The 11,431-nt window shown below is 49.4% G+C and overlaps 1 protein-coding gene across 2 annotated transcripts in view; it reads left to right on the plus strand.

Moving 5' to 3' along the window:
- Nucleotides 1-11,431, plus strand: part of IL17D (interleukin 17D) — a 34,060-nt gene that overhangs the window by 17,443 nt on the left and 5,186 nt on the right. The gene's annotated exons all lie outside the window — the stretch shown is intronic.

An 11,431-nucleotide genomic window follows, 5' to 3' on the forward strand; every position in this document is an offset into this window, starting at 1 on the left:
TGGTTTGACCATTATTTAGTACTGCCCTTCTTGGGAACTGGGATGAGGACTGACCTTTTGCAGTCCTGTGGCCACTTCCGGGTTTTCCAAATTTGCTGGCATATTGAGTGCAGCACTTTAATGGCATCATCTTTCAGGATTTTAAATACCTCTTCCGGAATGCTGTCACCTCCACTAGCTTTATGGGCAGCAGTGCTTCCTAAGGCCTACTTGACTTCACACTCCAGAATGTCTGGTTCCAAGTGAGAGACTACACCATGGTGGTTATTCTGGTCATTAAGATCTTTTTTTTGTATAGTTCTTCTGTGTATTCTTTCCATCTCTTGATCACTTCTGCCTCTATTAGGTCTTTACTGTTTCTGTCCCTTACTGTGCCTGTCTTTGGATGTAATGTTCCTTTAATAGTTCCGGTTTTCTTGAAGAGATCTTTAGTCTTACACTTTCTATTGTTTCCTTCTATTTTTTTGCACTGAAGAAGGCCTTCTTGTCTCTTCTTGCTGTTCTCTGGAACTCTGCATTTAGCTGAGTATACTGTTCCCTTTCTCCCTTGCTTTTGGCTTCTCTTCTTTCCTCTATTTGTAAGGCCTCCTCAGAGAACCACTTTGCTTTCTTGCGTCTTTTCTCTTTGGGATGGTTTTGTTTGCTGCCTCCTATACAGTGTCATGGACCTCTGCCCATAGTTCTTCAGGCATTCTGTTTACTGAATCTAATCCCTTGAATCTATTCGCTGTCTCCACTGCATATTCATAGGGGATTTGATTTAAGTTGTACCTGACTGGCTTAGTGGGTTTCCCTAGTGGTTTTGCTGTGAGAAGCTGATGATAAGAGTCACAGTCAACTCCAGGTCTTGTTTTTGCTAACTGTAATCAGTCTGATTTTGGTATTGACCATCTAGTGATGTCTGTGTGTAAAGTCATCTTTTGTGTTGTTGAAAAAGAGTGTTTGCCATGATCAGTGCATTTTCTTGGCAGAATCCTGTTAGCCTTTGCCCTGCTTCCTTTTGTACTCCCAAGGCCAAACTTGCCTGTTACTCCAGGTATTTCTTGACTCTCTACTTTTGCATTCCAGCATCTTTTTTTGGTGTTAGTTCTAGAAGGTCTTGTAGATCTTCATAGAACCGTTCAACTTCAGCTGCTTTGCATTAGTGATTGCGGCATAGACTTGGATTACTGTGATATTGAATGGTTTACCTTGGATACAAACTGAGATCATTCTGTCATTTGTAAGGTTGAACCCAAATACTGAATTTTGGACTCTCTTGTTGATTATGAGGGCTACTCCATTTCTTCTAAGGGATTCTTGCCCACAGTAGTAGATATAATGGTCATCTGTATTAAATTCACCCATTCCAGTCCATATTAGTTCGCTGATTCCTAAGATCTTAATGTTTACTCTTGCCATCTCCTGCTTGACCATGTCCAGTTTACCTTGATCCATAGACCTGACATTCCAGGTTCCAGTGCGATACTGTTCTTTACAGCGTCGACACATCCACAGCTGAGCATCATTTCTGCTTTGGCCCAGCTGCTTCATTCTTTCTGAAGTTATTAGTGGTTGTCCTCCCCTCTTCCCCAGTAGTACGTTGGACGCCTCCTGACCATCTTTTGGTGTCGTACCTTTTTGCCTTTTTATACAGTTCATGGTGTTCCCATGGCTAGTATACTGGAGTGGTTTGCCATTCCCTTCTCCAGTGAACTTTCCACTGAGTTTGTCAGAACTCTCCACCGTGACCCATCCATCTTGGGTGGCCCTGCATGGCATGGCTCAAAGCTTCATTTAGTTACATAAGCCCCTTCATCACAACAAGGCTGTGAGCCATGAAGGGGAGCTACCTCAGATGTTTGTATATTTTGGAGATTAATCCCTTGTTTGTTGCATTGTTTGCAAATATCTTCCCCCATTCTGTGGGTTGTTTATTGCTTCCTTTGCTGTGTATAAGCTTTTAAATTTAACTAGGTCCCTTTTGTTTATTTTTGTTACTATTTTCATTACTCTAGGAGGTGGATTCAAAAAGATATTGCTGTGATTTATGTCAAAGAGTGTTTTTCCTGTGTTTTCCTCTACGAGTTTTATAGTATCTGGCCTTACATTTGGGGGCTTCCCTGGTGGCTCAGAGGTTAAAGCGTCTGCCTGCAGTGTGGGAGACCTGGGTTCGATCCCTGGGTTGGGAAGATCCCCTGGAGAAGGAAATGGCAACCTACTCCAGTATTCTTGCCTGGAGAATCCCATGGACAGAGGAGCCTGGTGGGCTGCAGTCCATGGGGCCGCAAAGAGTCAGACACATTTAGGTACTTAATAATCCATTTTGAATGTATTTTTGTGTATGGAATTAGAGAATGTTCTAATTTAATTCTTTTATGTGCTTTCCCAGCAGTGCTTATTGAACAGACTGTCTTTTCACCATTGTGTATTCTTGCCTCCTTTGTTGTAGATGAGTTGATCATAGGTGTGTGGGTCTGTTTCTGGGTTCTCTGCCCTGTTCCATTGAGCTATATGTCTGTTTTTGTGCCAGTACCATACTGTTTTGATTACAGTAGCTTTGTAGTATAGTCTGAAGTCAGGGAGTGTGATTATTACAGCTTTGTTTTTCTTTCTCAAGAGTGAGATTTTTTTGTATTTCCATGTGAACTTTAAAAATTTCTTGTTCCAGTTCTGTGAAAAATGCCATTGGTAATTTGATACAGATTGCATTGAATCTCTGTATTGCCTTGGGTAGATAGTACAGTTATATAAAAAATATTATTCCAATCAAGAACATGTTCTATCTTTCCATCTGTTTGTATCATCTTTTGTTTCCTTCATCAGCGTCGTATAGTTTTCAGAGTACAGGTTTTTTGCCTCCTTAGGTAGGTTTACTCCTAGGTATTTTATTCTTTTTTGATGAGATGGTAAATGGGATTGTTTCTTGAATTTCTCTTTCTGATCTTTTGTTTAGTTAGAGTATCAGTCAGTTCAGTTGCTCAGTCGTGTCTGACTCTTAGCAGCCCCATGGACTACAGCATGCCAGGCTTCCTTGTCCATCACGAACTCCTGGAGCTTGCTCAAACTCATGTCCATTGAGTTGGTGATGCCATCCAACCATCTCTTCCTCTGTTGTCTTCTTCTCCTGTCTTCAATCTTTCCCAGCATCAGGGTCTTTTCTAATGAGTCAGTTCTTTGCATCAGGTGACCATAGTATTGGAGCTTTAGCATCAGTCCTTCCAATGAATATTCAGGACTGATTTCCTTTAGGATTGACTGGTTTGATCTCCTTGCAGTCCAAGGGACTCTCAAGAGTCTTCTTCAACACCACAGTTCAAAAGCATCAATTCTTTGGCACTCAGCTTTCTTTATAGTCCAACTATCTCACATCCATACATGACTATTGGAGAAACCATAGCTCTGACTAGGTGGAGCTTTGTTGGCAAAATATGTCTGCTTGTTCTTATGCTCTCTAGGTTTGTCATAGCTTTTCTTCCAAGGAACAAGTGTCTTTTAATTTCATGGCTGCAGTCACCATCTGCAGTGATTTTGGAGCCCCCCAAAGTAGTCTGTCACCGTTTCCATTGTTTCCCCATCTAGAGTATAGGAATGTATATTTTGTATCCTGAAACTTAAAATTTTTTTTATTTATTATTTTGTAAAATTTGGGTTGTGCTGGGTTTTCATTGCTGCCCAGGCTTTTTCTCCAGCTGTGACAATGGGGCTCCTCCGTAGTTGCAGTGTGTGGGCTTCTTATTGCCGTGGCTTCTCTCATTGCGGAGCGAGGGCTCTAGGGTGCATAGGCTTAGTAGCTGTGGTTCCCAGGCTCTGGAGCACAGACTCAGGAGTTGTGGCCCCGAGGCATGTGGGATATTCCCAACCCAGGGATTGAACCTGCATCTCTTCCGTTGGCAGGCCAATTTATTACCATTGAGTCACCTGGGAAGCCCTGTATCCTGACACTTGACCAAATTCACAGAGTCTAGTAGTTTTCTGGTAGTGTCTTTAGGATTTTCTATGTATAGTATCTTGCTTCTGTGTATAGCCTGAGTGTCATTATCTTCAGTCATAGAGCATCTTTCCTGGTAGGTTCTGGTCTATGTTATCAGTAGTTGCTCTGTAAATGTTTGTCATTTTGGTGTAAATGTTTGTCATTTTGGTGTGTCTGTGAGAGGTTATGAGCTCGTGGTCTTCCTGCTCCACTATTGTGACCAAGCTCCAAAAAAAGGGGTGTGGGTTGGGCAAAGCATCTGAATTTTACAGTGGAAAGCAGAAAGGGAAATTTACCAGTCATGAGGAAAGAGCAGATACTGGAGAAATGGAGCTTCAGTGGGTCATGACAGCCGCCCATTTCCCAAGAGCCTTGGCTTGGAGGGAACCGTGTGCTCTCACAGGCTGCACGGAGGTTAGACCCCTGGAACCCATAGCCTGGGTGTGCGGGGCGGGAGGCCCAGCTAGGACACAGGTGCAGAGGCCACTGTTCCCCCACCCATGGGCTCTTAGAAAAGCAACATTCAGCCTCCAGAATAGAAAAATATTTTCTCATTTACTTTGTGGCATCCTGTTTATTTCTCTTAAGCTTAGAAACAAATATGACAAAAATAAAATTAGTGTGGTTGCTCAATAGATATTTTTAAGCTACACTGACATGTTAAGGAACCTATTGTAAGAACACAGGTTTATTAGGGTTTAAAGATACACATTGCTATATTGACTCCCCAAAGATAAATACCCTCCAACACGCTGTGTAATGTTTACTTGTTTATATTCCTCAATTTTGGGTAGTAGTCTAAAGATAACTTTCCTTTGGGGTTTATTTTTAGGCTTTGCTACTTTTCTTTGTTGATTCCTCCTGGACCTTTAAGCGACAAGCCATGGATCGCAGCAGCAGCTCAGGAATAAACGGAGGGAGAAAGCAGCAGGACAGGGAGGAGGGGAGCGGACCAGCAGGGGAGGCTGAGGACCTGATGGGAGGGGTGGGAGCCGCCATCTGTGGGGCGGTGGGGATGAGCCTGCCTGGGGGACCTGCACGGGCATCCCGGGGTTAGGGGGCAGCGGTGAAGTGGCATTTTCCCAAGAGAACTCAGTTGGCTCTGCTCTCTGCACCCCAAAACTCTGTGCAGGTAACTGGGGAGCAGGGGTGGAGCAGCAACAGCTTGTGGAGGGAGTCAGCCCTGTCCCAGCCAGGCCAGCAGGGTGCCCACAGGGGTCCCCCTCATTCCCATGAGCCCCTCGGTGGGTGTTTGGTGATGTCGGTTTCAGGAGGTTGAATCAGGCTCTCTGCCCCCAACCCCCGACCCCCACCCCTGACCCCATGTCAGCCGCCCTCCTCGCAGTGCCCCCTCATGGACATCATTTTTTCTTCATTGTAAAAGAATTGTAAAGAATATTTTTTTATTTTCATATTTATTTGGCTGTGCGGGGTCTTAGTAGTGGTGTGTGGAGTCTAGTTCGACCAGGGATTGAACCCAGGTCCCCTGCACTGGGAGCATGGAGTCTTAGCCACTGGATCACCAGGGAAGTCCCGGTAAAAGAATATTAATTAGAAGAGCCTGACGCTGGAGTCAGCCCTCCCCCTTAGTCTCCCTGCCTAGCTTTGTCTCTCTGACCTCCCTCCCCTAGTGCAGGGTCAGACCCGTGTTCAGGCACCGAGGACCCAGGTGCCCATGGGCAGGAGCGGGGCTCCCAGGGGTGGCCGCTGGGGGGCAGCACCGGCCCACCCGCTCTCAGCCCTTGCGTCTTTGAACTTGGGGAGCCATGTCTCTGTCCCCTTAGCAAGTTCACTGCCGCCTGGGGCTGCTTCTCTGTCCTAATGACTTAGAAAGGAAGCTTTCAGCCCTCATGGGGGTCTGCGTCTTGTCTGCACATTGTCGCAGGTGCTAAGTCCTTTCTGTTACGAAGCGCAGGGAGGGAGGGAGAAGAGGGCCAGGTGAGTGGCCTCCAGCATGTGACACATGGGGGTGGGGGGTGGGCATCGTCAGACTCTGAGGTAGAGAAAGGACAAGCTCATTGTTGAAAGCTGTTTGTTAAATGTTGGCGTGTCTCCCCCACATATTTTTACGGATGAATGACTTTAATAAGTCAAGGTCCTGTATCGTTTTTCTTTTTCTCTAAGCTTCTCAGAACACAGCAGGCTTGGCTGCAGCCACCACTGTTTGAGAGTTAAAATACAAGTGTCATTGGGAGCCTTGTCACAGGGTGAGAGTGTTGTGCCTTAAAGGTTGTCTTCTCTGACTGCTGGGTCTTGCTCTACGTGGTTTTCTTGGAAGGACATCTGGATACAGTGTCTGTGCTCCTCAGGCCAACACAGGGCTGGGCGGGCAGAGGGTGGACAAGCTCTTGGCATCCATCTTCCTGAGCTGCCTGGTGAGGCTTGGAGGAGGGTGGTGCGTGCGCTGCCCCCAGCTGATGAGGTCAGGGAGACGGTAACCTTCCAGAAGCGCCTCACATGAGGGGCTGGCCTGCCCGCTCACCCCAGGGACAGCGCAAGAACGTGGCTCCGACCCCAGATTCTGCTGCTTCCCTGGAGCCTCTGTGGCAAGAGTTCTGTTTTCCTTTGAAGAGACCTGCTGGCCGCCCAGAATGTGTGGCATCTGCCCTGAGGGAGGAGAGGGCCAGGGACTTCTGGCTCACCCAGCCCCTTCTGTCCCTGGGCAGCGCTTGATCCTCCAGCGTCTCCGGGCTCTTCCCTGACCTCCAGGTGGGCGCGTCTGCTGTGGCCTCAGTGGGTTCACCCTTTCCAAGACCCCCGGTGGTGGGGCTGAGCCCCGGGGGGCCTCGGGTCCCCCTGCAGGGGTGGGAATGGGGACCAGCCTGGAGGGCAGAGGACCCCGTGGGTCTGGCTCAGCTTCAGAATGGCAGCGCAGTGGCCTCGGCCTGGGGTGACTGACCCTGGCTGTCCTCACCGGCATGGGGCCAGGTGCTCCCAAGGGGTGGCCTTGGGGTCTGAGCGGGTCAGGCCTGCTGCCCTCCCCTGGGATGCACCACCCAGGTTCCTGTCAGGCAGGGCCATGTTGAAGGCCTGTCTGGCTTGGCCTAAGTGCCGGTGCTGAGGTCTTCTGCTGAGGTCATCCCCTTCCCTCCCTCCAGCTGTGGGGCCTGTTCCACAGGGAACCACAGACCCCATCTCGGTGCTTCGTGGCCTCAGACCTGGGCCCGGAGCCCTCCGCTGAACTGGGCAGGATTGTCTAGGGGGCTTTCAGGCCTGGCCCTGGGCTGAGCTCCAAGCCCTGGGGAGGGCTCAACCGCCTGGCTGTGTCTGGCAGTCTCAGCGCCACTCCGTCCACGCTGGGTTAGCAGTGGCCTCGAGCTCTAGTTAGACTCCTCAGCCGGGGTGTCCCAGCGGGTGGTGGGGGGCATACTGAGATGGAAGTGTATCAGAAAACGCTCCCCACCTCTGAGGTGCCTGGGGCTACAGCCTAGCTGGAGGGGCTTCTGTCCTGGGCCTCCTGGTGGCCAGAGGGCTGAGCTCCTGGGTGTGGGGTGAAGGGTGAGGTCAGGGCTGTCACAGGCCCCACATCACCATGTGATTCTGGAAACCAGTTTGGAAGCCTGGTTTCTGCCTCAACTGTACCCGTGAAGGAGACCATTCCTTAAGGGACCATTCCCCCTTAAACTTCCCCAAGGGCCTAGTGGGAGGTCCCCTGTCCTTCCCCACGATGGTCTAGACTATTCTGGGCCTTTTCTGTCTGTGTGAATTTTAGGGTCAGCTTGCCAAGTTTTAAGAGAAATTGACAAGAACTGTACTGACTTGACAGAATACTTTGGGCAGAGTCTCTGATACCTTGTAACCTCGGGATTACAGCCATCTTTTTTAAGCAGAAAACATTGATAAAAATGTCACTTTATCAGTCTTGCCTTCAGGAAGCTGGGGGACCTCCACTTTGCTGAGAATCAGTGGGGGTGATGTGCCCCTGTTGCTGGTTGGTAACCAGGTCGGAATGAAATTGTAGGTTCAGGACCCTCATTCCAGGCCGCCCCTTTAAGAAAGTCTGTTGACCTTGGGATCTGGGGACCCCGGGCTGTTGAGGCCACTTCCTCCAGTGCTTGTGGCGGAGGGCCTTTCCCCACTTCTTTCTGGGTTTGGGGTCTGGGGCCTTGAGACTGACTGACGTGGAAGAGACGAACCACAGCCTCTGTTGTTCATGGACTAGTTTGTGTTTTGCAAAGAGGGAGGGTGGGTTTGTGCACCACTCGGCAGCTCTGTCCTCGACCTGCTCACCGTCCTCGTGAGCTGCTTCAAATTGTTTCCTACCGCCCGGGGCCCAGCGGCTTTTCCTGGCCCTGCCGTCACCCACATTCCTCTGGGCTCGGTTTCCATCCCCCCCCATGGTCTTTGTTCCTGGATTAAGCCGGCCAGCTGTCGCTGCCTCCGGCCAAGCTTCACATGTGGGTCCCAGCAGAAGAGACCTGGCCCGGTTCCCGTTCCCCTAGGCGGGCACGCACGCAGGGCCGCTCCATGGTGTGTCCTTGTTGGTGACAGGGACAACCCCTCTGGTGGCTCTTGATGGCAGTGTTCTTCACAAAGTGCTCCAGTCGAGAGTCTTTCCGGGATCTTAAAGCAGGAGGTTGGGTGGGGGATCGGCCTGAACGTGCATCTGTCCTGTGTCCTGAGGCGTCTGGGTCCCTCCCCTCCCCCGCTGTGGTCCCCACAGGCCCCCCAGTGCTGGGTGCCATGGCACGGATGCATGGCGCCCCCTCCCTTGGCAGCACCTCTGTGTTTTGACAGAAACCCTGGCCGTGAACCCAGATGCTGCACGATGGGCGGGGGTCTTGTCCCAGCACCTTGGCCAGCGCGTCCCCAAGGCCGACTGGTGGGAGAGGGGTGGATAGTTTTAGTTGGATGAGGCTTCTGACCCGTTGCTGCATCCAGGCAGCCGTCAGGCCCACTAGCCAGTGACATGGGGACTGTCACCCGTGTCGAAAGACAAACCCCAGCCACGAAAGGGATCTTTGTGCCCTGAGGTCAGACTCAGGTCACAAATGCGGAAGCTGTGCAGGGCCTCTCTGCCAGGCCGGTTCTGGCCCTCCCGTGGCGGTGTCCACACTGCCTGAGTGCCCCCGTGTCGCCCTGAGCCTGTCTGCCACTCACAGCCCCTCGTGGCTCCCAGGGCTGGAACTCCAGACTCTGCTCTGGGCTTCAGGGTTCCTGCTACCTCACAGATTTCTTACAGGTCGCTGCCCCACTCACTGCACACACGTGTGCACCCACACACGCACGGCCATTCCCCCAGGTGTGCTGCTCCCTCCCAGCGGTTCTGTCCTCACCTCACCGCTGGGCCTCCGTCCGGGCCTTCGCGGGTGTGTCCTGACCCCTGGCTGACAGGGTCAGGTTCAGAGGCACATGGGGGAGGGGGCGGTGGTGTGTGTGTGCACGTGCGTGCGTGCGTGCACAGTCGCAAGTTTGGTAGTTTCTCTAAAAGGTAAGGACTCTTAACAAAACCACAGTACCATTAATACACCTCAAAGTGAATACTTCCTTAATACCTTCAAATAGTCTGGTTCAGATTTTCTTGATTGTCTCATATTTCTAAAACTTAGAAATGTTTTCTCTTAGTATTTAATCCTATGCTTTGAAATAATTTCAAAGTAACAGAAGAACCTGTGAAACTAGCACAAGGAAATCCCTGCCCCTGCCCAGACGTCAGCATCACCGCTCAGCACGATGAGGACGTGTGTGGAGGTGGTGCCGTGCTCTGGCCTGTGACTGGCCGAGGGTCCTGTCGGTGCCTCTTTACTGCCTTGGGGCAGCTCAGGGCCCTCAGTCTGTGACGGTCCCTCCATCCTTTGTCTGTCGTGGCACTTTGTGACACCTTGAAACAACACTGGAGTGTTGTTTTGTTGAATGTCCCTCTCTAAGGGTTTGATGTTTTTTTAAGCAATCATATAATTTCTCATCCAAATGGAAACACTTGTTAATTGGGACTCAGTTCCTCACTGCACCCGACCAATCTGGAGGTGTAAACCAGGTCAGCAATGCTCTGGCACTTGGTCTCTCTGCTCAGGTTCTTAGTTTGTTGAGATACAATCGACAGGTTGTGTTAGTTACAGTTGTACAGTATAATGATTCAGTATCTGCATATGTAACAAAATGACCACCATGATAAATCAGTATCTCCTAGAGTTTGCTCAAACTCATGTCCATTGAATTGTTGATGCTAGCCAACCATCGCATCCTTTGTTGCCTCCTCCTCCCTTCAGTCTTTCCCAGCATCAGGGTCTTTTCCAATGAGTCAGCTCTTCCCATCAGGTGGCCAAAGGATTGGGGCTTCAGCATCAGTCCTTCCAATGAATATTTAGGGTTGATTTCCTTTAGGATGGCTTCCCTGGTAGTTGAGCTGGTAAAGAATCCTCCTGCAATGCAGGAGACCCTGGTTTAATTCCTGGGTTGGGAAGATCTGCTGGAGAAGGGATAGGCTACCCACTCCAGTATTCTTGGGCTTCCCTTGTGGCTAAGCAGGTAAAGAATCCACCTGCAATGCAGGAGACCTGGTTTTGATCCCTGGGTTGGGACGATCCCCTGGAGAAGGGAAAGGCTACTCACACCAGTATTTTTTTTAATTAATTAATTTTAATTGGAGGCTAATTACATTGCAATATTGTAGTGGTTTTTGCCATACATTGATATCAGTCAGCCATGGATGTACATGTGTCCTCATCCTGAACCCCCTCCCACCTCCCTCCCCATCCCATCCCTCAGGGTTGTCCCAGCGCACCAGCCCTGAGAGCCCGGTTTCATCTTCGAATCTGGACTGGCGATCTATTTCATATATGGTAATATACATGTTTCAGTGCTGTTCTCTCAAATCACCCCACCCTCGCCTTCTCCCACAGAGTCCAAAAGTCTGTTCTTTATCTCTGTGTTTCTTGCTCTTTCGCATATAGGGTCATCTTTACCATCTTTCTAAATTCCATATATATGCGTTAGTATACTGTATTGGTGTTTTTTTTTCTGACTTACTTCACTCTGTATAATAGGCTCCACTTTCATCCACCTCATTAGAACTGATTCATTCTTTATAATAGCTCAGTAATATTCCATTGTGTATATGTACCACGCCTTTCTTATCCATTTGTCTGTGGATGGACATCTAGGTTGCTTCCATGTCCTAGCTATTGTAAAAAGTGCTGCGATGAACACTGAGGTACACGTGTCTCTTTCACTTCTGGTTTCCTCAGTGTGTATGCCCAGCAGTGGGATTGCTGGGTCGTATGGCAGTTCTATTTCCAGTTTTCAAAGGAATCTCCACACTGTTCTCCATAGTAGCTGTACTAGTTTGCATTCCCGCCAACAGTGTAAGAGGGTTCCCTTTTCTCCACACCCTCTCCAGCATTTATTGTTTGTAGACTTTTGGATCGCAGCCATTCTGACTGGTGTGAAGTGGTTCCTCACTGTGGTCTTGATTTGCATTTCTCTGATAATGAGTGATGTTGAGCATCTTTTCATGTGTTTGTTAGCCATCTGTATGTC

Source organism: Capra hircus, chromosome 12 (genome assembly GCF_001704415.2).
Source record: "Capra hircus breed San Clemente chromosome 12, ASM170441v1, whole genome shotgun sequence".
Classification (NCBI taxonomy): Eukaryota; Metazoa; Chordata; class Mammalia; order Artiodactyla; family Bovidae; genus Capra; species Capra hircus.